The 27,979-nt window shown below is 37.0% G+C and overlaps 1 pseudogene; it reads right to left on the bottom strand.

Moving 5' to 3' along the window:
• On the bottom strand, positions 1-27,935 carry LOC112779131 (xyloglucan endotransglucosylase/hydrolase protein 22-like; annotated as a pseudogene).
• Positions 27,936-27,979: the final 44 nt, after the last annotated feature.

The raw sequence follows: 27,979 nt of genomic DNA on the forward strand, positions 1-27,979 counted from the left end.
TCAGGTGGTTTGGAGCGTGCATTCAAGAGGGAGGCCCTGAGGGAATCGGTTAATGTCTGAGCAGTAATTGTAAATCATGTAATTCTTCTGCACCCATTTGAGCTTCCTCTGACCGTTTGAATCAAGCTGTTGAGAGAGCCAAGAGTTGTTATTATCAGAGGAGTTTGATGATGATAAGTTGCATGAAGAAACACCATTGGACCAAACACAACCATTGGCTTTCAAGTTCTTGAAGGAAGCTGTGAATGGAGCTTGGCTCCAATCTGTCTTCACAAGCCCTCCTCTTGTTGCCCAATCATCAGCGTTCGAGAGGCTTGAATACAATTTCATTGGTTGGTAATTTGGGTAGGGAACACCAACACCCTCTAAGTTCTTGAACTCCCTTATTGGTCTCCCATCAATATAAAACCTGAGTTTTGAATTAGTCTGAGTAGTTTATTACTCTAATATTATTTCAATGAAAAATGAATGTTTATGCTGTGAACTTCTGTATATGGAATACTTGAGATTTAGGAGATGAGAATAAAAGAACAGGTAACAAAAGAAAGATGAGAGAGAATATAATAAGGCGGCGTGTTACAAACACTTTTTTTTTTAGGTTTAATTATCCTCGGTTAATTTATTATGAATAGGTTAATGGCGAATTTTTTTTTTCAAAGTTAAAAAGGACTTTTATTGCATCATAAAAGTGGTACAAGTGTCCAAATGCAGGACATGAGATAGAGAAAGTGGGGTTTTCCCAAATAAAAACTCACTAAAGGCAAAGTGAATAAAACTGAACCAAACTTAGCAGGGAGAATTGGGGAAAAAACAAAAAACCTAAGACAGTGAGTTTAGTCTAGAGAGATGAATTGTTGCACCAGGTTTACTGACATTTGAAACGTCTCTTCCGGCGTTTGGTTTGTGTGCTCAAAGACCCAAAGGTTTTTTGCCTTCCATATGTTCCAACAGATACTTGCCACAAGACCCATCAACCTCTTTCCATCATGTTGCCGCTCAAGCTTTGTCTTCAATTCCTGCCACCATTCAAAGAACTGGTCACCGGTAGGATGTGGAAGGTGCAGGTAAATCTGACTTCTACTCCAAATGTCTTGGGCTTTGTTGCATGTAATTAGGCAGTGGGTGATTGACTCTGATTGCGTGTGACAATGAGGGCAAAGTGAACTTGTACTTGGAAATCTGCGATGGATGAGTTCTAGCACTGGAATTCGACCATGGAGGCATTTCCAGATGAACATCTTCACACTGGGAGGGACTTTCAACTTCCCCAAGTGCTGCCAAATATGCTTTTGCTTCATGTGGTCAGGGCAGTGCTCTAATGGAGGGTGAAAAAATAGGTAAGCAATGTTATAACCTGAGGCCGTGTCATACATTTTAGATTTGTTGAGACTCCATTGAAGCACATCTTCTCCATCTACAGGTTGAATTGAGTAGATTCTGCTTTGAATTTCAGGGGAAAAACTGTTGGCAATCAGGTTGTGGTTCCAATTTCTATCAGGCAGCATAAGTTCTTTTACCCAGAAGACCGGATTCTGCGGGACAATAGGTTGCGACGGAGGGATACGGAACGGATACGGCGGAGGTAACCAAGGGTCGCTAAATACTCGGATAGAACTACCAGAGCCAACCCTCCAGTTCAGGCCTTTTTCAACAACCGTTCGGCCCTCTAAGATGCTACGCCAACCCCAAGAAGGTAAGCCTCCTAACTCAGCACTCATCGCATTGCTGTATTTAAAGTATTTACCTTTCAATGTTCTTGCTAGGATAGAATTAGGCTGAGTAGCAATCCTCTAGTACTGTTTTCCTAATAAAGCGAGGTTCAGAGCCCTCAAATCTTTCAGGCCTAGTCCCCCCTCCTTCTTAGGTCTGGACATTGTATCCCAGCCAATCCAAACCATTCTCCATTCTGTTCCTTTTTGACCCCACCAGTATTGAGTAAAAATTCTGTGAATTTCATTAATGAGTGTGTCTGGCAGTCTGAAGCAGGAGAGTGTATAGATTGGAACAGCTTCCCCAACAGCCTTGAGTAAAACATTTCTTCCTGCGTTTGACACCATATTCTTCTGCCATCCTTGAACCTTTTTCTGAACCTTTTCCTTAATCAAGCCAAATGTAGCTTTTTTAGATTTGTTAACTAAAGAAGGGAGGCCCAAATATTTGTCCTGTGCACCGATATGTTCAATATGTAGCTTGGCTGCCACCTGGATCCGGATATGGTTTGGGGTATTGTTGCTAAAGAATATCGAGGATTTGTTGAGATTCACTTGTTGTCCACTAACCCTCTCGTATTCACCCAGGGTGTTTAGAATTTGTTCACAACCATATTCTGTTGCCTTAGAGAATAGAATAGAATCATCAGCAAAAAGGAGATGGCTAATAGTGGGACTTCTTCTGCACACCTGAATTCCTTGAATTCTACCGCTTGATTCCGCTTTGTGTAGCAAGAAGGAAAGACCTTCTGCACAGAAAAGAAAAAAGATAGGGGGATAGAGGGTCACCTTGGCGGATACCTCTAGTTGGTTTGAAATAACCAAAGGGTTGTCCTTCCACAACAACGGAATAAGAAACGGTAGTTACTAATTCATGAATCCAGTTTATCCACCTTTCACCGAATCCGAACTTTGCTAAAATGAACCAAAGAAATTGCCACTCTACTCTATCATAAGCTTTACTCATATCTAACTTGACTGCCATTTCATGCTGCAGACCTGACTTTTTATTCTTTAGATAGTGCATACACTCATGAGCAATCAAAATATTGTCTGAAATTAAGCGGCCCTTGATAAAGGCACTTTGGGTAGGACTAATTAGTTTATTCATACAATCCTGTAGTCTATGGACGAGAACTTTAGAAATAATTTTTTAAATGACTGTAGACAAACTGATGGGTCTAACCTGTGTCATCGTAGTAGCATCCGACACTTTTGGGATGATACAGATATGTGTATGGTTGAAGCTTTTTAAAATTTTCCCCCTTGAAAGAAACTTCGAACTGCTCGAAAAACATCTGCACCCACTATATCCCAAAAGAATTGAAAGAACTTTGCAGTCATACCATCTTCTCCCGGTGCACTTTGCGGGTGAATACTAAAAGTGGCTCGCTTAACTTCCTCAATAGTGACTGGTCTTTGTAGCCTACGGTTCATGAAAGCTGTAACCTTAGGCTCAAAGTCCGAGAATAGGGGATCCGGGTCAGCCTGGGCAGTTGAGGAGAAAATGTCCCGAAAGTAGTCTTCCGCCACTGCTGCAATTGATGAATTGGACAAGGCTATTTCCCCATTCGGTCCATTCAGTCTCCAAATTTTATTCCTTCGAGTTCTGGTCCTGAATTTCCGGTGGAAGAAATTAGTGTTTCTGTCCCCCTCCTTTAACCACTTGATTCTCGACTTCTCCTTCCAGTACATCTCCTCTTGGATAAAGGCTTGTTCTAATTTATGTTCTAACTCTTGGATATCCTCTCCTCCATTAATCCCAACTCCCCTCAGCCCTTCAAGTTGTCGTTCCAATTCTTCAATTAATTTTTTTGAATTAGACCTACCCGTTTGCTGCCATGCCACTAATTGATGCCTGCATAATTTCAATTTTTGGGCTAAAACATACATGGCCGAACCATTAAAATATGTTTCCCAGACTAGTCGAATGGTTTCCCTGACCTCCTCCCTACCACACCATCTCTTTTGAAATTTGAAACGCATAATTAGGTCCTCATTCCTCCTTCTATTCCCAAATCACGTGAATGGCGAATTTTTTAAGGATAAGATAAAAAACAAGACTTATTTTTGCATTCACAAATGATGATTTATAGAATGATATTCGATATATTTTTCTTTCATACAAAAAAAGTATTGACATGAATTATTTCAAAATAATAAAACGAGGAGAATTTATATGCATTGAGTTCCGACGTACTCAAGAATAAATAAAAAAGTTAAAAATATTTATTTTAAAAAAATATAACTATTCAAGTTACAATCTTCTAATAGATTATAATTTTTGAATAAGTCATAATTACATAAAGTGCTTGTTTGGGCGTCATTATTTTGATTAAAAAAAATCTTTTTTTAATGAAAAAATATCTTTTTTTTATTTTTTAGTGTGTTTGGCAAATTTCTAGTAGTAAAAATAAAAGCACTAGAAAAAAAAAGTTAAAATTTAGATTTTTTTTTCTTTAAGAAAAGATGTTTTTTATGTAATAAATAAACAAAAAAATACTTTTATATTATTATACTCAAACATAAAATTACTTCTACTTTTTCATAAGATCTTTTAAAAAAAGATAACTAAAAAAAATCTTTTTTTTAAAAACTCACTCAAACAAGCTCAAAGAAATATAACTTTTAAAACATAGCTTTTTACATATTTTAAAACAATCTTGTTAAATGACTAATAGGCGTCTAGCCAACAACAAACTAATAAGTACTTTTGAATTACACTCCATACTAATTAATTGATGATCAATTAATGATTATTTAATTTTAAAAAAAATATATAAAATTAATAATTATTAATTATAGTTGTTTAAAATTAAGAATGGTTTGTCTATACTTCTCCCCATTTTCAAAATATATTGCTTCGGCCAGAAGACGGAATAACAGGATTGATGCACTGATGATACATGGAATACTTGTGCGGAATCAGGCGAGAATAAAAGGTGCGATTAGAGGGTTCTACAAGGATTTATATAGACAGGAATATGTTCCGAGGATTGGAATCAGGGATGGCTTAGTAAAGTGTATCCATAGGGATGAGGCTGAAGCTTTAGAAGTGATGTCGACGGATGAGGAAATCAAGGAGGCTGTGTGGGACTGCGAATCTTCCAAGGCCCCAGGGAGTGATGGGTTTAACATGAACTTCATAAAGAAATGCTGGGAGGACATTGGACCGGAATTCATTGCTGTGGTAATGGGGTTCTTTCAAAGTGCGAAGTTGCCAACGGATGTTAATGTAACGTGGGTGACACTAGCTCCAAAGTTTGAAGGTGCAAAGGAGGTGAAGGATTTTCGGCCGATCAGTATGGTGGGGTGTGTATATAAAGTGATTTCGAAGGTGTTGGTGCGAAGAATGCGATTTGTGATGTCGGGATTGGTGGGAGAGACTCAGACTGCATTTGTAAAGGGAAGGAAAATTCATGATGGTGCACTCATAGCCTGCGAGACGGTTCATTGGCTGAAGACTCGGAAAAAGACAGCAGCCATTATCAAACTGGATTTTCAAAAGGCCTATGACAGAGTGAGATGGAGTTTTGTTGACATTGTGCTCCAGAAAATGGGCTTCGGCCAAAGATGGAGGAGTTGGGTGAAAGAGTGTGTTACTACGGCTACCATGGCAGTCTTGGTAAACGGGTCACCTTCCAAGCCATTCAAGATGGAGAGGGGACTAAGACAAGGGGACTCCCTTTCTCCATTGCTATTCGTATTAGTTGTAGATATGTTGCATAGGATGTTGGGGGAAGCTGTCAGGAATGGCCGCATTGCTCCACTGCTGGTAGGGGGAGATCATATTTAACTGTCGCACCTACAATTTGCAGATGACACTGTTTTGTTCTACCCGCCGGAGACTAAAACAATTGTAAACTATAAGAGACTGTTGCGGTGCTTTGAGTTGATGTATGGGCTGAGCATTAATTTTGATAAATCGAATATGATATCGGTGAACTGTGAGCAAAGCTGGATTGATCAGGCATGTGGACTCCTGGGATGCCAACAAGCTTCTCTACCGGTTAGATACTTGGAAATTTCTCTAGGTGCGAATCCGCGCTTGGTGAAGACTTGGAAACCAATCATTGATAAGGTGGAACAGAAGCTTAGTTTGTGGAAAGCCAAGGTTTTGAATAAATCAGATAAGCTGGTCCTTATCAAATCGGTACTGAATAGTCTCCCCATATATTACCTTAGTCTATACAAGATGCCGAAAGCGGTGGCGGACAAGCTGATCGCTTTACAACGGAACTTTATGTGGTGCAAGGAGAACGGGAACTATGGTATACCTATGGTAAAGTGGGAGCTAGTTCAGGCTCCAAAAAAGGTTGGGGGCTTGGGGGTTGGTGATGCAGTGCTGAGAAACACAGCGCTTCTGTTTAAGTGGTGGTGGCAGTTTTCAAAGGAGGATTGCCCACTGTGGAAGAAGATTGTTTGTTCGTGTAATAAGTTGAACCCGGATGTAATGTTAGCAACTCAGCCTTTACCAGTAAATGGTGGGCCTTGGAAGGACATATGTCAGCTGAATATAAAAGAACCGCTGATTCGAGATAAAGTGGTAAGTGGACTGGCAATGGAAGTAGGCAATGGTATGCAAACCCGATTTTGGGAAGATAACTGGGTTCAAGGTGGTACTCTCAAAGGAAGCTATCCGAGACTCTACTCTATCTCCAGCCAGCAAGGACTTGTCATTGGGGATTGTGGTTTTTGGGATGGCCTTGATTGGATTTGAAATTTTCAATGGAGGAGGGAGTTGTTCCAATGGGAGCTGGAGCTTGTCAATCAGCTTCATGAGAGATTAAGGCCAGTGAGGTTGTCATCAGGTAGGGAGGACAATGTGGTGTGGAAGTTTGAAAATAAAGGTGTTTTCTCTACTAGTTCTGTGATACAGGCTATACAAGCGGAGACATTATCAGCTGAGATAACGAGTTATAGCTTCACGAGTTCCATTTGGAAAGGTTTCGTACCTCCGAGAATTGAGCTCTTTAGGTGGTTTGTGCTAGTTGGTAGAGTTAACACCAAGGAGCGGCTGACTAAACTAGGAGTCAACATTCTGGGTGATAGTATGTGTGTACTGTGTACCAAGGAATTAGAATCTGTTGAGCATTTATTCCTTAGGTGTGAGGTAACATGGCAGGTGTGGTGCAAGTGGTTGAGGTTACTAGGAAGAGAGTGGGTGATTCCCGGAACCGTTAAAGAAATGTTTGAGAGTTGGCATGGCATGCATAATAGACAACAAAGGCAGAAGATGTGGATGACAGTGTTCTTTGCAGTGATTTGGAACGTCTGGTTGGAATGGAATGCATGAATCTTTAAGAATGCAAGAGCAAGTCTGGAGGTCATTCACACGAGGACGGTGATGAGTTACACAGAATGGAGTGGTGGTGATTCTGGGGGAGGATGATAGTACTGGGATGCTAGGGGTTGGTTTATTTGTTGGTAGCTGGTTATGTATCTTCTTCTTTATTTTGTTTGCTCCACTTTAATGTGCTGAACTTCCTTTGTTTCAAAAAAAAATATCTCACGTATGTTAACGTTAATATTACTCACACATTGTGTACAGATCCCAGAGAATAGAATAGGTGTTAATATTACTCACAAATTGTTGCTCTCTGCCACCTGTTGTTTGTGTATACACATTGGTATGAACTACGTAAGGATCACCACTAAGATTTTCCAAGAACTCAAAGTCTATCCCATCCCATGATATTGATATTCCATCTGAACGTAACTACATGCAAAGTTTGTTCACAAATAATCATACATAACTAAATGAATATGAACTGAAGAAATAAGAAACAAGCAAATGACTTACGTAATAAGCAATGAGAGTGCCAGCAGAATTTTCAGGGAAGCTTGATTTGCATGTCAATCTTGCCATATAAATATTGATTCTTGGACTGGAAGCTAGAGTCAGAAGCTGTCCAGAGACAGGGTAAGAATCTTGCCACTCTTGAAAATCTTAACTCTACCGTCGCCCCAAGTGATATCAACTTATTGGTTGAAATTGCTATCAGCCATGGAAGAAGAAGGGAAAGTGATTATTAGGAACAATTTTATGACAATCACAATCAATGCATCATTATTATTGTTTACACAAGCAGCAGCCATTGGACAAAACAGGTTTTTGTTTATGTGAGACACAACACAATAATTCGTACTTATTTGTGATGAGGAGTAAATTAGTGTGCTACAATATTTATAGTGACAACATTGGTAATGTGTTAGAATTTAGAATTTAGAAAAATAAGAATAATAAAAATTAATTGGTAGTAAGATGGGTGTGGGAAGATGACAGTTGGATAGCAAATTTAGTTTGTGTCAATTTTTTATTTTGTTTCAGTGGTTTATTAAATTATTAATAGAGCGGTGGTGGTCTCTGTGTGAACTCTGACCTGAATTCATAAAAAATCAAAGATTTTTTTGGCTCATTCAATCAATTCTTTTTATTCAAAATGGACTATGTTAAATGCTTCGGTGACTTCTGTTCTGGTATGTTCCACAGAACCTATTTCATTATTATCTTTGTTGAGTCAACTCTAGAGACGTATTACTATGTGCTTCTATTTGGTAATTCTTTTATGTAAATTTTAGAAATGTCTTTCTAATTTTTTATAGACTTTACAATTTAAGAATATTATAATATCTCACGTTTTTATATTTTGAGCTGCATGGTTAATAAAAAATAGGGTAAAACACTATAATAAGCCAAGGAGAATAAAATTTTACACAAATAAGCCAAATGAAAAACTGGTTCATGAATCCACCAATGCACATTACTATATAGTTCGAATCAATTTCATTCGAACTCTATTCACACATAATTCGAATCATGTTGATTCGAATTATACACAAACGCGCACACACACTAATTCGAATCATGTTGATAACATGATTCGAATTACACTAACACACGCTGCACATAGTAATTCGAATTGACCAGATTCGAATTACTCATGATTTAATTATGTCCATTTTTTTATTAAAAAATTAATAATTGATTAAAAAAATTAATAATTTAAAAATTAAAAAATATATATTTTATTTCATGAATTAAAAAAAAAGCTAACAAAATATTTTATTACGAGACTTCTTTAAAATATTAATGAGCTATCAATTCGAATTTCATACAATACTCTTTTGCGCATTTTTAATAGCTCATGAATATTTTTTTATAAATTTTTTAAATAAATTTATTTAAATTATACCACAAAAAAATATTTTATTCTATACAAAATAATTTTAAAAAATGGCTTAAAAGATGTTAGGAGTACTATAAAAATTTGTAATGTCCTAATGACTTAGGACATTAAAGAAATACTCTACATAGTCAATAATAATTTAGAAATTAAAAAAATATAGTTATAACCAGTATTTACCTAAATTACTAGAATATTACAAACTTTTATAGTACTCCCAACATTTTTTAAGATATTTTTTTTAAATTATTTTGCATAGTAAATAGCTTAAAATGGCTTAAAATGCCCTTTATTCTAGGCAAAATAATTTTAAAAAAATGGCTTAAAAAAATGTTAGGAGTACTATAAAAATTTGTAATGTCCTAATGATTTAGGACATTAAAGAAATACTCTACACAGTCAATAATAATTTAGAAATTCAAAAAAAATATAGTTACAACCGGTATTTACCTAAATTACTAGGACATTACAAATTTTTATAGTACTCCTAACATTTTTTTAAGCCATTTTTTTAAATTGTTTTGACTAGAACAAAGAGATTTTTAAGTCATTTTAAGCCATTTTCTATGCAAAATAATTTTAAAAAAATAGTTTAAAAAATGTTAAGAGTACTATAAAAGTTTGTAATATTCTAGTAATTTAGGTAAATACTGGTTATAACTATATTTTTTTAATTTCTAAATTATTATTGACTATGTAGATTATTTCTTTAATGTCCTAAATTATTAGGACATTACAAATTTTTATAGTACTCCTAATATCTTTTAAGCCATTTTTTAAAATTATTTTGTATAGAATAAAATATTTTGTTAGCTTTTTTTTAATGCATGAAATAAAAAATATATTTTTTAATTTTTAAATTATTAATTTTTTTAATCAATTATTAATTTTTAATAAAAAAATGGGCAGAATTAAATCATGAGTAATTCGAATCTGGTCAATTCGAATTACTATGTGCAGCGTGTGTGAGTGTAATTCGAATCAACATGATTCGAATTAGTGTGTGTGCGCGTTTGTGTATAATTCGAATCAACATAATTCGAATTATGTGTGAATAGAGTTCGAATGAACCTAATTCGAACTATATAGTAATGTGCATTGGTGGATTCACGAACCAGTTTTTCATTTGGTTTATTTGTGTAAAATTTCATTCTCCTTGGCTTATTATAGTGTTTTATCCTAAAAAATATTTATTTATTTATAAAAAAATTATATTACTTTAAGGATAAAATTATAAAAAAAATAAATTTATTTATAATGAAAGTAATGTGATTAAGTATAATTTAGTTAGACGTGATTAAAAAATAATTAAATATTATGCCCAATAAAAATTGATATTATTGACATAATGTTATGACAATTACAGTCAATGCATCGTTATTATTGTTTACACAAGCAGTAGCCATTGGACAAAACAGGTTTTTGTTTATGTGAGACACAACACAATAATTCGTATTTATTTGTGATGAGGAGTAAATTAGTATTCTACAATATTTATAGTGACAACATTGGTAATGTGTTAGAATTTAGAATTTGAAAAAATAAGAATAATATAAATTAGTTGGTGGTAAGATGAGGTGGGAAGATGATAGTTGGATAGCAAATTTAGTTTGTGTCATTTTTTATTTTGTTTCAGTGATTTATTAAATTATTAACAGAGCGGTGGTGGTCTTTGTGTGAACTCTAACCTGAATTCATAAAAAATCAAAGATTCAATTAATTCTTTTGATTTAAAATGGACTATGTTAAATGTTTCGGTGACTGCTGTTCTGGTATGTTTTACAGAACCTATTTTATTATTATCTTTGTTGAGTCAGCTCTAAAGACGTATTATTGTGTACTTTTATTTGGTAATTCTTTTATGTAAATTTTACATTGAGATATTTTAATAAAATTTTAGTAATTTTATCTATCTAAATATAAATGTTTATAATATATAATAAATTTTATGAATACACCTAAATATCTTAAATTCATAAATAATAACAAATTATAATGTTAATCATAGTTGTTTCTTCATCTTATAATTTTTTTTCAAAGTATTGATCATCTTTTTTTATAAGTATACCTAAATATATTTAGAGTATTATGTGTATTATTTTTATGATTAGTAAAAATATTATTTTATACAAAAATTAAAATTAATATAACAAATAATGTTTTTTACAAAAAAATTTTATAATTGTAATTATAATCCTACCATCTTTTATGATATTTTTATTTTTTAATTTTAAAATAAAATTATCAAATCACTGTTATTTTAAATGAAAATTTATAAAATAAAAATAAATTATTATTTTATTTATATTAAAATTATTTTAAATTTTAAAAACACGTGTACAACTTGTTAGAGTATTAGTTGAGTTAGTGAATTAATCCACCGGGCAATTAAACCTATGTATGACGTCTAAATGTTTTGACTACCATTTAAGTCTTGACTGTCGTGTTTGTGTAAAATTGTTGAAAATGTGTTTACCAAGAATTTGATTTATATACACACGAAAAATTAAAGAGTGCTCAAGGTAAAACCAATTAAACCTGTGCATGGTCGTGTCCTAAGTGTTTTGGCCACCTTATTTCAGATACACAAAATATCAAGGTAGATGACTTTAAGAATTTTATTATTTTTCTTATTTCAGATACATAGAATACTAGGTTAGATGACTTCAAAAATTTTATTATTATTTTAAAGAAGAAGAAGCTATAAAATATTATCTAGAAAAAAAAATTGCATATTGTTACGGTGGGTAACCGGAGATTAGTGGGCTGGATAACGTTGGTTGACCCAAACGTGTGAGGGAGGTGGCCAGCTGGTGCACCTGAAACTCGGTGTTCCTCCGTTCGACTTGTGCGTCTGGAAGAATGGGGGGTGGTACCTGCAATGACACTCCAATGCCTAAGTTAGCAAGAGTGTGAGTAAGTTTTAGAAAGTATTGGGACTTAGTGATACCTGAGGGATGTCAGGGTATTTATAGTGGTGAACCAATAACCACCGCTGAAGTAGTGCCACCTTTTTAGGTGGATAACCGTTCCCATATCTTAGGGAGGTTAAGATATGGCTCTATGAAGTGGTTAGAGAGTTTCTAGGGGCGGTTACTCATTCGAATGAGTGTTATCTGCCAGCTAACCCTCGTATCCGACTTCTTTGGAGTAGGTCGTGTTCAGTACCGACTTCTGGGGATGAAGGCCGGTACTGGGGGAGGGCCAACCCCTTTGGGTTGGGCTTCTTTGCTTGGATCCTGGGTCCTATTTATTGGGCCAGGGTATGAACAGTGCCCCTACTCGAGCCCAATTTATTTTTAAGAGTTGGGTTCGAGTATTCAACTCGGGGTCGTAGCCGATTTGTGAGAGGACCGACGTGATGGTTTGAGAACCGACGTGATTTTTCGTGACCTTTTGGTTCTGACAGTTACGTCTAATCAAGCGTCGTGTCCGTTAGGGGTGTGCGTAGGGATTTAATAGCCTTGGTAACGGTGCATCCTCATTAATGATTGCCCCGATTTTACCGTTATGCCCCTAACGTTCTTATAAATATTTTCCCTCTCTTTCGTTGTTTCGTTTCTGCGATCTTTCAAATTTTCCTTGCCTTCGTTCGTGCTGCGTTCTTGCGTCTTCAAAGGCTTTTTGCTTCCAACCCTTATTTCCGGATAAAGGTTAGTTCTTTAATATGCCTCTGTAGATAAATTTGATTTGTAGACTTTAGTTTCGCATCCTCCTCCCTTTAGAGACCGTGTTGGTGACATTTCTTTTCCCCTTGTAGGTTTGTTACCCCCCTTTTTTATAAAAAGAAATGGCTTCTGTAGATGCTCTCTCTCACTGGGTTGATGTCACGGTCTTAGGGGAGGAGCCCTCAGTCGATTCTGAGTTCATTACCAACCTTCGCACTCATCACAGAATTTGTACTTCTGAGGATGACGAACCAAAATACGAATTGGTAGTCCCGGGTCCTGAAGACCGGGTTTGTTTTGGAAGAGTCGATGAGGCGGCCCCTCATTTTTTCTTTATGTATGAGTGCATGATCACCCGTTTGGGTGTTTTTCTTCCTTTTTCGAATTTTGAGATATCTGTTTTGCGTCACTGTCGAGTCGCTCCCACCCAGCTTCACCCCAACTCTTGGGGTTTTTTGAAAATTTATCAATTTGTCAGCCAGGCTTTAGAGTTCCCGACTTCTTTAAAGATTTTCTTCCATCTTTTCCATATGACAAAACCCTTCAGTGGGCTAAACAATAAACAACAGTGGGTGTCGTTCCGAGCCATACAAGGTCGGAGACTTTTTACCCTTTTTGACGAGTCCTTTCATGACTTCAAGAACTACTTTTTCAAAGTGCAAGCTGTAGAGGGTCACCACCCCTTTTTCCTGGATGATCATTCTTCTCCCCGATTTCCTTTATATTGGCTGGAGGCCTCCCCTTGCGAGAAATATGGTCTGGATGATTTAACTGAGGTAGAAGCAGCCATTGTGGGGTTCCTCCGAGAAGCGTGGGGGAGGGCCCCATACTTGGATACTAAAAAATTTCTCCAGGGGTCGCCGTCCTTTGTCCAGTCACAATTAGGTAGCTTTTTGCGTTTCTTGCTTGTTTCCGACTTGCAATTTCTTTTACCGACTTTGTCTGATTTTGGCTACCAATTTGTTTTTTGTAGAGATGGCAAAGAAAAACGCTCAAGAGTCTTACCAGAGGGTTCAGGAAGCCAAGGCAAAGTCTCGAGCCAGGTCTAGAGGTGTTAGGATGGTTGTCTCTCCTCCTCCTCCTCCTCGGAACGTTGGGACTCCTTCTCAGCCTATTGTAATTTCTTCCTCTGCTTCCTCTCTGCCACCCCCTTCCGTCCGACCTACTCCCGAACCAGAGCCAAAGAAGCGCAAGACCTTAGAGTCTGGCGCTTCTGGTGAGGCGGACGCTCTTGCGTTCGTCCGAAAGAACATCTATCCTCATGCTCGTATGAGTATGGATGATGTTTCTGTTCGGCACTACCTCACTACTGTGGTTGAGGAGAGTCTCAAGACGGCGGGGGTTTGTGGCAAACTCTTGGATATATTTGAGAAGACTCCCATCAGCTCTTTAGGGACGACCTCGAGGGTCGAGGAGCTGGAGGGTAGGCTCCGTATATATCAGGAGCATGAGAAGGAGTTGGAGGGGAAAGTCGCCAAACTGGAGGGGGAGAGGAACAGCCTCCGAGAGAAGGGGCAGAAGTTGCAAGCCCAATGCAACATGGAGGTGGAGTTGAGGAAGGCAGCGCAAGCCAGCTACAATAGTTTATTTGCTGATCTTGTGTCTGTAAAGAACGACTTACTGAACGCTCGGAAGGCCTACACCGAGTTGGAGGACTCTATTGCGGATGGTGCTGATGAGGCCTGGAGGATTTTCAAGGAACAGGTCGGAGTTATTGCTCCTGACTTGGACCTTTCTCCTTTGGACCCTGATAAGATTGTTATTGATGGTGCCATCGTGGATCCTCCTGCCCCCATAGTGAAATCTGAGTCTGATTTAAAGACTCGGGGGCAGAGGATCGTAGAGTCCCCTCCTCGCTCTAAGGACGCCCCGAGTTCTTCTACCGTTCCTCCGACTTCCTCTTCAACTCCTGCTCCTGGCGTTCCCCCTGACTCTGCTGGTGGTGATCTTCTAAAAAAGTGATTTTGGCTATTGGGGTCCGGCCTGTGGGCCCCTCTTTTTAAACTCTTTATATTTATTTGTTGGTGTTTTGAACAATTTTTTGGCCTTTTAAGGTCGTAAACAAAACAGTAATGCCCCTTTTTAATAGGGGTTTAATTTATCGTTAGATAAATACCCTTTTTGGATAAGGGTTTTGAGTTACCTTATGCGCGCATGCTTTTCGTGGTTCCTTTGACTCTTTGATCTTTTCTGGAAAAAAGTTTTTCTTTGGGATTTGCCTGCTTTTCTGAATTTCCTTGATTCTCAAGGCAGCCTTTTTCTTAGTTTTTCCTTATCTCTTTTGGTATTCCTAGTACTCAATTTTGTTTTATTGAGTTTTTCGTGACTTAGGCTACTTTTGCGATTCATTTTAATTGTACTCGGTTTCGCATTCCGCCCTGTGAGTCGGACCGATCCCGAGTTTATCATGATCGACTTCTATAGCCTCTTTACACCGACTTGTACCTCGTCGTTTTATCCTGACGACCATCTAGGTCGGTTCATGGGATTTTTACGTTTTGTCGAGCTTAAATCGGCGCGTTTCGTAGAAAGAAAATTTAAAAGGGAATTTTGAAAGAGATATTTAAAATGAAAGAGTTCTTTATTAATTGAGGAGGTACCTTATTGCTACTAAGGGCTTTTGCTAATTTATTTCCCTTAGCCCCTACTGTGATGCCTCGTTAAAAACCATTCTTCAGAAAAAACCCTTTGATTCTGGGAAAAAATCATGAAGCTGGGAAAAGAGTACATCAGGGAGTAGGGTTTGCTTTTAACTGTAGTACCTTTTCATATTACAAGCATGCCGTGACCTTGGTAACTCGGTGCCGCCTAAGTCGGTCACCTTATAATAGCCTTTTCCTAAGACCTCCTTGATTTTGTATGGTCCTTTCCAATTGGCGGCGAGCTTTCCCTCCCCAGATTTGTTGACCCCCATGTCGTTTCTGATTAAGACTAAGTCATCTGGGGTGAAACTCCTTCGAATGACTTTTTTGTTGTACCTTGTAGTCATCCTTTGTTTCAATGCTGCTTCTCTTATCTGAGCTTCTTCTCGGACTTCAGGGAGCAAGTCGAGTTCTTCTTTATGTCCCTGTATATTCCTGATCTCATCGTGGAAAATCACTCTTGGGCTTTGCTCATTGACCTCTATTGGGATCATGGCTTCTACGCCATAGACTAGTCGGAAGGGTGTTTCTCCAGTGGCGGATTGGGGAGTTGTTCTGTAAGCCCATAGTACTTGTTGGAGCTCTTCAGCCCAAGCCCCTTTCGCGTCTTGTAACCTTTTCTTCAGCCCTGCCAGAATGACTTTGTTGGCTGCTTCGGCTTGCCCATTGGCTTGTGGGTGTTCCACCGAGGTGAACTGGTGTTTAATTTTCATACTGGCTACCAGGCTTCTAAAGGTGGAGTCGGTGAACTGGGTTCCGTTATCTGTGGTAATGGAATAAGGTATCCCATACCTTGTGATTATATTTTTGTAGAGGAACCTCCGACTCCTCTGTGCAGTGATGGTGGCCAGTGGTTCTGCTTCTATCCACTTTGTGAAGTAATCTATTCCCACTATTAGGTATTTAACTTGTCCTGGCGCTTGGGGAAAAGGACCTAACAAATCCATTCCCCATTTTGCAAAGGGCCATGGAGAAGTGATACTAATGAGCTCTTCTGGGGGAGCCACGTGGAAATTTGCATGCATTTGGCATGGCTGGCACTTTTTCACAAATTCTGTGGCATCTTTCTGTAAGGTTGGCCAGTAAAATCCAGCTCGGATTACTTTCCTGGCCAATGACCTGGCTCCGAGATGGTTCCCGCAGATTCCGCTGTGTACCTCCTCCAACACCTCGGTGGTTTTTAAGGTCGGTACACACTTTAACAATGGTGTTGATATCCCCCTTCTGTAGAGAACATTTTTCACCAAAGTATAATGTTGTGCTTCCCTTCGGATTTTCTGGGCTTCTTTTTCCTCCTTAGGGAGGATGTCGAATTTTAGGTATTCGACTAAGGGGTTCATCCATCCGAGGTTTAATCCGACCACTTCAAAGACTTCTAGTGTGTCTTCCGTTTTTACCACTGAGGGTTCCTGGAGGGTCTCTTGAATCAAGCTTCTGTTATTTCCTCCTGGCTTGGTACTTGCTAGCTTGGATAGGGCGTCTGCTCTGCTGTTTAGATCCCGAGTTATGTGCTTCACCTCGGTTTCTGCAAAGCGCCCCAAGAGCTCCGAGGCTTTCTCCAAGTACCTTTTCATAGTTGGGTCTTTTGCCTGGTACTCCCCACTTATTTGAGAGGTCACCACCTGGGAGTCGCTGTATACCATCACTTTCGTAGCACCGACTTCTTCAGCCAGCTTCAATCCTGCGATCAAGGCTTCGTATTTTGCCTGATTATTTGAAGCTGGGAATTCGAACTTGAGGGAAACTTCTATCTGGGTTCCCCTTTCATCTACCAATATTATGCCTGCGCCGCTTCCTGTTTTATTGGAGGATCCATCCACGTAGAGTTCCCAGGTAGTCGGTTTGTCCTCTTGATCCCCTGCATATTCAGCAACGAAGTCGGCGAGGCACTGGGCTTTAATCGCCGTCCGAGTTTCATACTTTAAGTCGAACTCGGAGAGCTCTATTGCCCATTGTACCATTCTTCCTGCAATATCCGTTTTTTGGAGGATCTGCTTCATGGGTTGGTTCGTGCGGACTCTTATTGTGTGAGCCTGAAAGTAAGGTCGTAGCCTTCGAGAGGCTATTACTAAGGAGTAGGCAAACTTTTCTAATTTGTGGTACCTTAGCTCAGGGCCCTGTAGAACTTTACTGATGAAGTAGATTGGGTGTTGCCTGACCTCCTCTTCTCTTATCAAGGCTGCTGAGACAGCCCTGTCTGCCACGGAGAGGTATAGGATGAGGTCTTTTCCGGCTATAGGTCGGGTCAAGATAGGAGGCTGGCTCAAAAACTTTTTGAACTCCTGGAACGCCTCCTCGCATTCGGGGGTCTACTCAAACTGGTGCCCCTTTTTTAGTAGGGAGAATAGTGGAAGGGATCTTAATGCTGATCCTGCCAAAAATCTGGAGAGAGCTGCTAGTCGGCCATTCAGCTGTTGGACTTCTCTCAAACAAGTCGGGCTTTTCATCTCTAAGATAGCTCTACACTTGTCGGGATTGGCTTCGATCCCTCTTTGTGTTAGCATGAATCCTAGAAATTTTCCTGCCTCCACTGCGAAGGCGCACTTTGCAGGGTTTAGTCTCATCCCGTGTAACCTTATGGTATCAAAGACTTGTGAGAGGTCGGATAGGAGGTCCACTTCTTCCTTGGTTTTTACCAGCATATCGTCGACATAGGCTTCCATTAAGCTCCCTAAGTGGGGGGCAAACACCTTATTCATCAGCCTCTGATATGTGGCCCCTGCATTTTTCAATCCAAATGGCATGACCACGTAGCAATAGTTGGCTCTGGGCGTGATGAATGATGTTTTTTCCTGGTCTGGTTCGTACATCGGGATTTGGTTATACCCCGAGTAGGCGTCCATGAATGACAGGTATTGATACCCCGAGCTAGAGTCCACTAGGGCGTCAATGCTTGGTAGTGGATAGGGGTCCTTGGGACATGCCTTATTTAAGTCGGTGTAGTCGACGCACATTCTCCATTTACCATTTTGTTTTTTGACTAGCACTACATTGGCTAGCCATGTTGGGTATTTGACTTCTCTGATGAAGCCGGCTTCTAGGAGCGCCTGCACTTGTTCTTCTACTACTAGGGCTCGCTCTGGGCCGAGCTTGCGTCTTCTTTGTTGTACAGGTCGAGACCCTGAGTAGACCGAGAGCTTGTGAGACATGAGCTCGGGATCTATCCCAGGCATGTCGGAGGCCTTCCAGGCGAAGAGATCGGAGTTATCTCTTAGGAGCCTAGTCAACCCTTGTCTTAGGGTTTCCCCTAGGTTGGCTCCTATGTGAGTGTTTTTTCCTTCCTCTTCGCCGACCTGAATTTCCTCAGTTTTTCCCCCGGGCTGTGGTCGTAGCTCTTCTTTAACCCTTGCTCCCCCGAGTTCTATTGTGTGGACTTCTCTGCCTTTTCCTCTCAGGTTTAGGCTTTCATTGTAGCACTTCCTTGCCAGCTTCTGATCTCCCCTCACCGTCGCTATTCCCGACGAGGTCGGGAACTTCATGCATAGGTGGGGTGTCGATACCACCGCTCCAAGTCGATTAAGGGTAGCCCTGCCGATTAAAGCATTATAAGCCGACCCCACGTCGATGACTATGAAGTCTATACTCAGAGTCTTTGATTTTTCCCCCTTTCCAAAGGTGGTGTGGAGGGGTAAAAATCCTAGTGGCTTTATCGGCGTGTCACCTAATCCGTATAAGGTGTCGGGGTAGGCTCTTAACTCTTTCTCATCTAAACCTAGCTTGTCGAAAGCGGGCTTAAAGAGGATGTCTGCTGAGCTTCCTTGGTCTACTAGGGTTCTGTGTAGATGGGCATTTTCCAGGATCATAGTAATTACCACTGGGTCATCATGCCCAGGGATTACTCCTCGCCCGTCTTCCTTTGTGAATGAAATGGTCGGAAGATCGGGGGACCCCTCTTCGACCTGGTAGACTCTCTTGAGATGTCTTTTTCGGGAGGATTTTGTGAGTCCCCCTCCCGCAAATCCTCCTGAGATCATATGGATATGTCTCTCCGGAGTTTGTGGTGGTGGATCTCTTCTATCCGCATCTTCTCGCTTTCTTTTTCCATGACCGTCCGACCTTTCTATGAGATATCTGTCAAGCCGACCTTCTCTGGCTAGCTTTTCTATCACATTTTTAAGGTCGTAACAGTCGTTTGTGGAGTGTCCATATATCTTATGGTACTCGCAGTAATCACTGCGGCTCCCCCCTTTTTTATTCTTGATGGGTCTGGGGGAGGCAGCCTTTCAGTATTGCAAATTTCTCTGTATACGTCCACTACAGGAACTTTCAATGGAGTATAAGAGTGATATTTTCTTGGCCTATCAAGGCCGAGCTCTTCCTTCTTCTTCGCTTCCCTCTCCCTTTCTTTCGTTGAGGGAGGGGGCCCGATTCGCAAACTCGGGTCTCTTAGCCTAGCGTTTTCTTCCATATTGATGTACTTTTCAGCTCTTTCCTGTACATCATTTAAAGAGGCGGGGTGTCTTTTTGATATGGACTGTGAGAAGGGACCTTCTCTAAGACCATTGACTAGCCCCATGATGACCGCTTCGGTGGGCAGGTCTTGAATCTCCAAACATGCTTTGTTGAATCTTTTCATATAGGCCCGTAAGGACTCCCCGACCTCCTGTTTTATTCCCAGGAGGCTTGGTGCATGTTTTACTTTGTCCTTCTGGATGGAGAACCTCATCAAGAATTTTCTTGAGAGGTCTTCAAAACTGGTAATTGACCTCGGAGGGAGACTGTCGAACCACTTCATCGCTGCTTTGGACAAGGTTGTCGGGAAAGCTTTGCATCGCGTAGCGTCTGAAGCGTCGGTCAGATACATCCGACTTTTAAAGTTGCTCAGATGATGCTTTGGATCGGTGGTTCCATCGTAGAGGTCCATATCGGGGCTTCTAAAGTTTCTCGGAACTTTTGCCCTCATTATGTCCTCGCTAAACGGATCTTTCTCTCCTAAGGGAGAATCTTCTCTATCGCCTTGGGAATTCCGAACCTTGAGGGAGGATTCTAACTTTAAGAGTTTTCTTTCTAACTCTTTTCGTCGCTCCATCTCCTCTTTTAGGTTCTTTTCAGCTTCCCTTTGTCGTTTCCGCTCCTGCTCTAGCTGCTCGAGGCGGCTATGAATTAGCCCCATAAGCTCACTAGCGAGAGGGGGTCCTTCTTTTTCTGACTCGCGCCCCTCCGAGGAGTTTGCCTTCGGATTTTTGATTCCGGAAGTACCTTCCTTATTTTGATCATTAGCTTCCTGGTGGAGGTTCTGATCTGCTTCATTGTTTCCGGTGTTCAAATTCTCTTGATCAGAATCTGTCTCCACATGACCTTCTTTAGGGGATCTTTCCGCCATCACTGGTCAATCTCTCGGGTCCCCGGCAACGGCGCCAATGTTACGGTGGGTAACCGGAGATTAGTGGGCCGGATGACGTTGGTTGACCCAAACGTGTGAGGGAGGTGGCCAGCTGGTGCACCTGAAACTCGGTGTTCCTCCGTTCGACTTGTGCGTCTGGAAGAATGGGGGGTGGTACCTGCAATGACACTCCAATGCCTAAGTTAGCAAGAGTGTGAGCAAGTTTTAGAAAGTATTGGGACTTAGTGATACCTGAGGGATGTCAGGGTATTTATAGTGGTGAACCAATAACCACCGCTGAAGTAGTGCCACCTTTTTAGGTGGATAACCGTTCCCATATCTTAGGGAGGTTAAGATATGGCTCTATGAAGTGGTTAGAGAGTTTCTAGGGGCGGTTACTCATTCGAATGAGTGTTATCTGCCAGCTAACCCTCATATCCGACTTCTTTGGAGTAGGTCGTGTTCAGTACCGACTTCTGGGGATGAAGGCCGGTACTGGGGGAGGGCCAACCCCTTTGGGTTGGGCTTCTTTGCTTGGATCCTGGGTCCTATTTATTGGGCCAGGGTATGAACACATATCTTTTATACTAAGTATTTAAACTCCTAAAAAATCTATTTCTTTGTATTTTTACATTGAGATATTTTAATAAAATTTTAGTATCTCTCTAACTATAAATATCTCTCTAACTGAATGTTTATGCTGTGAACTTCTGTATATGGAATACTTGAGATTTAGGAGATGAGAATAAAAGAACAAATAACAAGAAAGATGAGAGAGAATATAATAAGGCGGCGTGTTACAAACACTTTTTTTTTAAGTTTAATTACCTTCGTTAATTTATTATGAATAAGTTAATGACGAATTTTTTAAGAATAAGATAAAAAACACGACTTATTTTTTGCATTCACAAATGATGATTTATAGAATGATATTCGATATTTTTCTTTCATACAAAAAAAAGTATTGACATGAATTATTTCAAAATAATAAAACGAGGAGAATTTATATGCATTGAGTTCCGACGTACTCAAGAATAAATAAAAAGTTAAAAATATTTATTTTAAAAAAATATAACTATTCAAGTTACAATCTTCTAATAGATTATAATTTTTGAATAAGTCATAATTACATAAAGTGTTTGTTTGGGCGTCATTATTTTGATTAAAAAATATCTTTTTTTTTTAGTGTGTTTGGCAAATTTTTAGTAGTAAAAGTAAAAGCACTAAAAAAATAAAATAAAAAACATTTTTTTTAAAAAGTTGAAATTTAGATCTTTTTTTCTTTAAGAAAAGATGTTTTTTATGTAATAAATAAACAAAAAGTACTTTTATATTATTATACTCAAACATAAAATTATTTATACTTTTTTATAAAATCTTTTAAAAAAAGATAACTAAAAATAATCTTTTTTTAAAAACTCACTCAAACAAGCTCAAAGAAATATAACTTTTAAAACATAGCTTTTTACATATTTTAAAACAATCTTGTTAAATGACTAATAGACGTCTAGCCAACAACAAACTAATAAGTACTTTTGAATTACACTCCATACTAATTAATTGATGATCAATTAATGATTATTTAATTTTTTTTTAAAAAAAAATATAAAATTAATAATTATTAATTATAGTTGTTTAAAATTAAAAATGGTTTGTCTATACTTCTCCCCATTTTCAAAATATATCTCACGTATGTTAACGTTAATATTACTCACAGATTGTGTACAGGATTGGATCAAACCAGAAATAAAATTGTTGCTCTCTGCCACCTGTTCTTTGTGTATACACATTGGTACGAATTACGTAAGGATCACCACTAAGATTTTCCAAGAACTCAAAGCCTATCCCATTCCATGATATTGATATTCCATCTGAACGTAACTACATGCAAAGTTTGTTCACAAATAATCATACATAACTAAATGAATATGAACCGAAGAAATAAGAAACAAGCAAATGACTTACGTAATAAGCAATGAGAGTGCCAGCAGAATTTCCAGGGAAGCTTGATTTGCATGTCAATCTTGCTATATAAATACTGATTCTTGGACTGGATTACTGGAAGCTAGAGTCAGAAGCTGTCCAGAGACAGGGTAAGAATCTTGCCACTATTGAAAATCTTAACTCTACCGTCGCCCCCAAGTGATATCAACTTGTTGGTTGAAATTGCTACCAGCCATGGAAGAAGAAGGGAAAGTGATTATTAGGAACAATTTTATGACAATCACAATCAATGCATCATTATTGTTGTTTATACAAGCAGTAGCCATTGGACAAAACAGGTTTTTGCTTATGTGAGACACAACACAATAATTCGTATTTATTTGTGATGAGGAGTAAATTGGTGTGCTACAATATTTATAGTGACAACATTGGTAATGTGTTAGAATTTAGAATTTGGAAAAATAAGAATAATAAAAATTAGGAAAAGTATATAGAACCAAAAGGTCATTAGCCAAAAACTAAACAAAATCATATTAATTTATATTAATAATTAAATTTAAATTTTTTAAATTTTAAATTTAAAAAATTTAAAATTAATTAAGTAAACCTAATTAAAACCTATAAAATCATTCATCTTCTCTCTCACATTAACCTACCCACCTCCAACAATCACACACATTTCTCTCTCACCAATGCTGCTGGAAGCGTCGGCGACTTCCATGCTCTCCGCGACGCCCTCAACAAGCGCATCCAAGACAACTGCTTCAACACGAAATCCACCTTCGATTCCAGACGGAGAGGTAGATGCCGAGGTCAACGCTGACAAATTTGGCGGCAGCGAAGAGGTCAGCGAGGACGTCCCAAGTGTGTGGCAATTCTTAAAGTAGAAGAGGTGAAAAGGAAGGAGGAGAACAAATGTTGTGCCGTTTTGTGTTTCCCATCACCTTCGCCGTCCTCGTGCACCAACTGTTCGGGCAATTGCAAATGTGTGGTTGTATGCTCATCAAAATGCGAGGGCAAATGTGACAGGTGCGAGAAATGCGAAAGCCCTAAATGCAAATGCAGGTGTGTGTTGGTATGTTCAAAGTGTCAAAGTGCAAAGTGTGATGGGAATAGGTGTCTTGTTATATGCTTCAAGTGCAAAAGCCCTACGTGTGATGGCCAATGTTGTAAGCCTCTTCCACAACAACCATGCTGTCAGGGAAGAAGAGGGACATATGACTCAGCTGCCATTGGATCTCGTTTGGGAGGGGCAATATGGGAAGTGGCGGAGCCACTGAATAACAACAACAACAACATGAAAGTACTAGTCCATCTTCAAAAAATATTCATTTAATATGAAAAAAACATCCTAATACTTAACAAAAGAAACATCCAATTATATTTTAGCAAAAATAATTAAATATTTATAAAATTTAAAAAAAAATAAAATTCTAAAAGAAATAGAGACATTCACATTTGCAATACAAAAAAATTCGAAAAATATATAAAAGAACATCCATTTAGTATGAAAAAGAAACATTTTGATACTTAGCGAAGAAACATCCATATATATTAACTCGTAGAGATTTTGAATTCACACAAAAATATTTGGCTGATTTTTGGCTAATACCCTTTTGATTCCCTAGCATTACTCTAAAAATTAATTGGTGGTAAGATGGGGGTGGGAAGATGACAGTTGGATAGCAAATTTAGTTTGCGTCAATTTTTTATTTTGTTTCAGTGGTTTATTAAATTATTAATAGAGCGGTGGTAGTCTCTGTGTGAACTTTGACCTGAATTCATAAAAAACCAAATATTTTTTTGGCTCATTCAATCAATTCTTTTGATTCAAAATGGACTATGTTAAATGTTTTGGTGACTTCTGTTCTGGTATGTTTCACAGAACCTATTTCATTATTATCTTTGTTGAGTCAACTCTAGAGACGTATTACTGTGTGCTTCTATTTGGTAATTCTTTTATGTAAATTTTAGAAACGCCTTTCTAATTTTTTATAGACTTTACAATTTAAGAATATTATAATATCTCACGTTTTTATATTTTGAGCTGCATGCTTAATAAAAATATTTATTTATTTATTTATAAAAAAATTATATTACTTTAAGGATAAGATTATAAACAAAATAAATTTATTTATAATGAAAGTAATATGATTAAGTATAATTTAATTAGATGTGATTAAAAAATAATTAAATATTATGCCCAATAAAAAATTGATATTATTGACATAATGTTATGACAATTACAATCAATGCATCATTATTATTGTTTACACAAGCAGTATCCATTGGACAAAACAGGTTTTTGTTTATGTGAGACACAACACAATAATTTGTATTTATTTGTGATAAGGAGTAAATTGGTGTTCTACAATATTTATAGTGACAACATTGGTAATGTGTTAGAATTTAGAATTTGGAAAAATAAGAATAATATAAATTAGTTGGTGGTAAGATGAAGTGGGAAGATGACATTTGGATAGCAAATTTAGTTTGTGTCATTTTTTATTTTGTTTCAGTGATTTATTAAATTATTAACAGAGCGGTGGTGGTCTCTGTGTGAACTCTGACCTGAATTCATAAAAAACCAAAGATTCAATTAATTCTTTTGATTTAAAATGGACTATGTTAAATGTTTCGGTGACTGCTGTTCTGGTATGTTTCACAGAACCTATTTTATTATTATCTTTATTGAGTTAGCTCTAAAGACGTATTATTGTGTGCTTTCATTTGGTAATTCTTTTGTGTAAATTTTACATTGAGATATTTTAATAAAATTTTAGTAATTTTATCTATCTAAATATAAATATTTATAATATATAATAAATTTTATGAATACAACTAACTATCTTAAATTCATAAATAATAACAAATTATAATGTTAATCATAGTAGTTTCTTCATCTTATAATTTTTTTTCAAAGTATTGATAATCTTTTTTTATAAGTATACCTAAATATATTTAGAGTATTATTTTTATGATTAGTAAAAATATTATTTTATACAAAAATTAAAATTAATATAACAAATAATGTTTTTTACAAAAAATTTTTATAATTGTAATTATAATCTTATCATCTTTTATGATATTTTTATTTTTTAATTTTAAAATAAAATTATCAAATCACTATTATTTTAAATGAAAATTTATAAAATAAAAATAAATTATTATTTTATTTATATTAAAATTATTTTAAATTTAAAAAACACGTGTACAACTTGTTAGAGTATTAGTTGAATTAGTGAATTAATCCACCGGGCAATTAAACCTATGTATGACGTCTAAATGTTTTGACTACCATTTAAGTCTTGATTGTCGTGTTTGTGTAAAATTATTGAAAATGTGTTTACCAAGAATTTGATTTATATACATACGAAAAATTAAAGAGTGCTCTCAAGCGAGGAAAGGGTAACTTGTTGTGAGTGAAGAATCCCGTTATCGAATTCGCGGATTTCCTTTGAAGGAAGCAGGCGCAAGGGCACCCCACCTTTGCCCCGCTAGCGGACTCACCCTCCTTTCTTTCCCCTGCCTCCGGACACCTTAGAATAAGGTAAAACCAATTAAACCTGTGCATGGCGTCCAAGTGTTTTAGCCACCTTATTTCAGATACACGGAATACCAAGTTAGATGACTTTAAGAAATTTATTATTTTTCTTATTTCAGATACACAGAATACCATGTCAGATGACTTCAAAAATTTTATTATTATTTTAAAGAAGAAGTAGCTATAAAATATTATCTAGAAAAAAAAATTGCATATCTTTTATACTAAGTATTTAAACTCCTAAAAAATCTATTTCTTTGTATTTTTACATTGAGATATTTTAATAAAATTTTAGTATCTTTATCTCTCTAACTATAAATATCTCTCTAAATGAATGTTGATGCTTTGAACTTCTGTATATGGAATACTTGATATTTAGGAGATGAGAATAAAAGAAGCGTGTTACAAACATTTTTTTTTTAAAGTTTAATTACCCTAGTTAATTTATTATGAATAGGTTAATGGCGAATTTTTCAAGGATAAGATAAAAAATACGACTTATTTTTGCATTCACAAATGATGATTTATAGAATGATATTCGATATTTTTCTTTCATAAAAAAAAGTATTGACATGAATTATTTCAAAATAATAAAACGAGGAGAATTTATATGCATTGAGTTCCGACGTACTCAAGAATAAATAAAAAGTTAAAAATATTTATTTTAAAAAATTATAATTTTTGAATAAGTCATAATTACATAAAGTGCTTGTTTGGACGTCATTATTTTGATTAAAAAAATATATTTTTTTAATGAAAAATGATCCTTTTTTTTTATTTTTTAGTGTGTTTGGCAAATTTCTAGTAGTAAAAGTAAAAGTACTAGAAAAATAAAAAAATATTTTTTTAAAAAAGTTGAAATTTAGATCTTTTTTTTCTTTAAGAAAAGATGTTTTTTATGTAATAAATAAACAAAAAAATACTTTTATATTATTATACTCAAACATAAAATTACTTCTACTTTTTTATAAGATCTTTTAAAAAAAGATAAGTAAAAAAAATCTTTTTTTAAAAACTCACTCAAACAGGCTCAAAGAAATATAACTTTTAAAACATAGCTTTTTACCAATTTTAAAACAATCTTGTTAAATGACTAATAGGCGTCTAGCCAACAACAAACTAATAAGTACTTTTGAATTACACTCCATACTAATTAATTGATGATCAATTAATGATTATTTAATTTTTTTTTTTAAAAATATAAAATTAATAATTATTAATTATAATTGTTTAAAATTAAGAATGGTTTGTCTATACTTCTCCCCACCATTTTTAAAATATATCTCACGTATGTTAACGTTAATATTACTCACACATTGTGTACAGGATCCCAGAGAATGGAATAGGTGTTAATATTACTCACAAATTGTTGCTCTCTGCCACCTGTTCTTTGTGTATACACATTGGTATGAACTACATAAGGATCACCACTAAGATTTTTCAAGAACTCAAAGTCTATCCCATCCCATGATATTGATATTCCATCTGAACGTAACTACATGCAAAGTTTGTTCACAAATAATCATACATAACTAAATGAATATGAACCGAAGAAATAAGAAACAAGCAAATGACTTACGTTGTAATAAGCAATAAGAGTGCCAGCAGAATTTACAGGGAAGCTTGATTTGCATGTCAATCTTACCATATAAATACTTATTCTTGGACTGGAAGCTAGAGTCAGAAGCTGTCCAGAGACAGGGTAAGAATTTTGTCACTATTGAAAATCTTAACTCTACCGTCGCCCCAAGTGATATCAACTTGTTGGTTGAAATTGCTACCAGCCATGGAAGAAGAAGGGAAAGTGATTATTAGGAACAATTTTATGACAATCACAATCAATGCATCATTATTATTGTTTACATAAGCAGCAGCCATTGGACAAAACAGGTTTTTGTTTATGTGAGACACAACACAATAATTCGTATTTATTTGTGATGAAGAGTAAATTTGTGTGCTACA

The sequence above is a fragment of the Arachis hypogaea genome, chromosome 19 (assembly GCF_003086295.3).
Source record: "Arachis hypogaea cultivar Tifrunner chromosome 19, arahy.Tifrunner.gnm2.J5K5, whole genome shotgun sequence".
Lineage (NCBI taxonomy): Eukaryota > Viridiplantae > Streptophyta > Magnoliopsida > Fabales > Fabaceae > Arachis > Arachis hypogaea.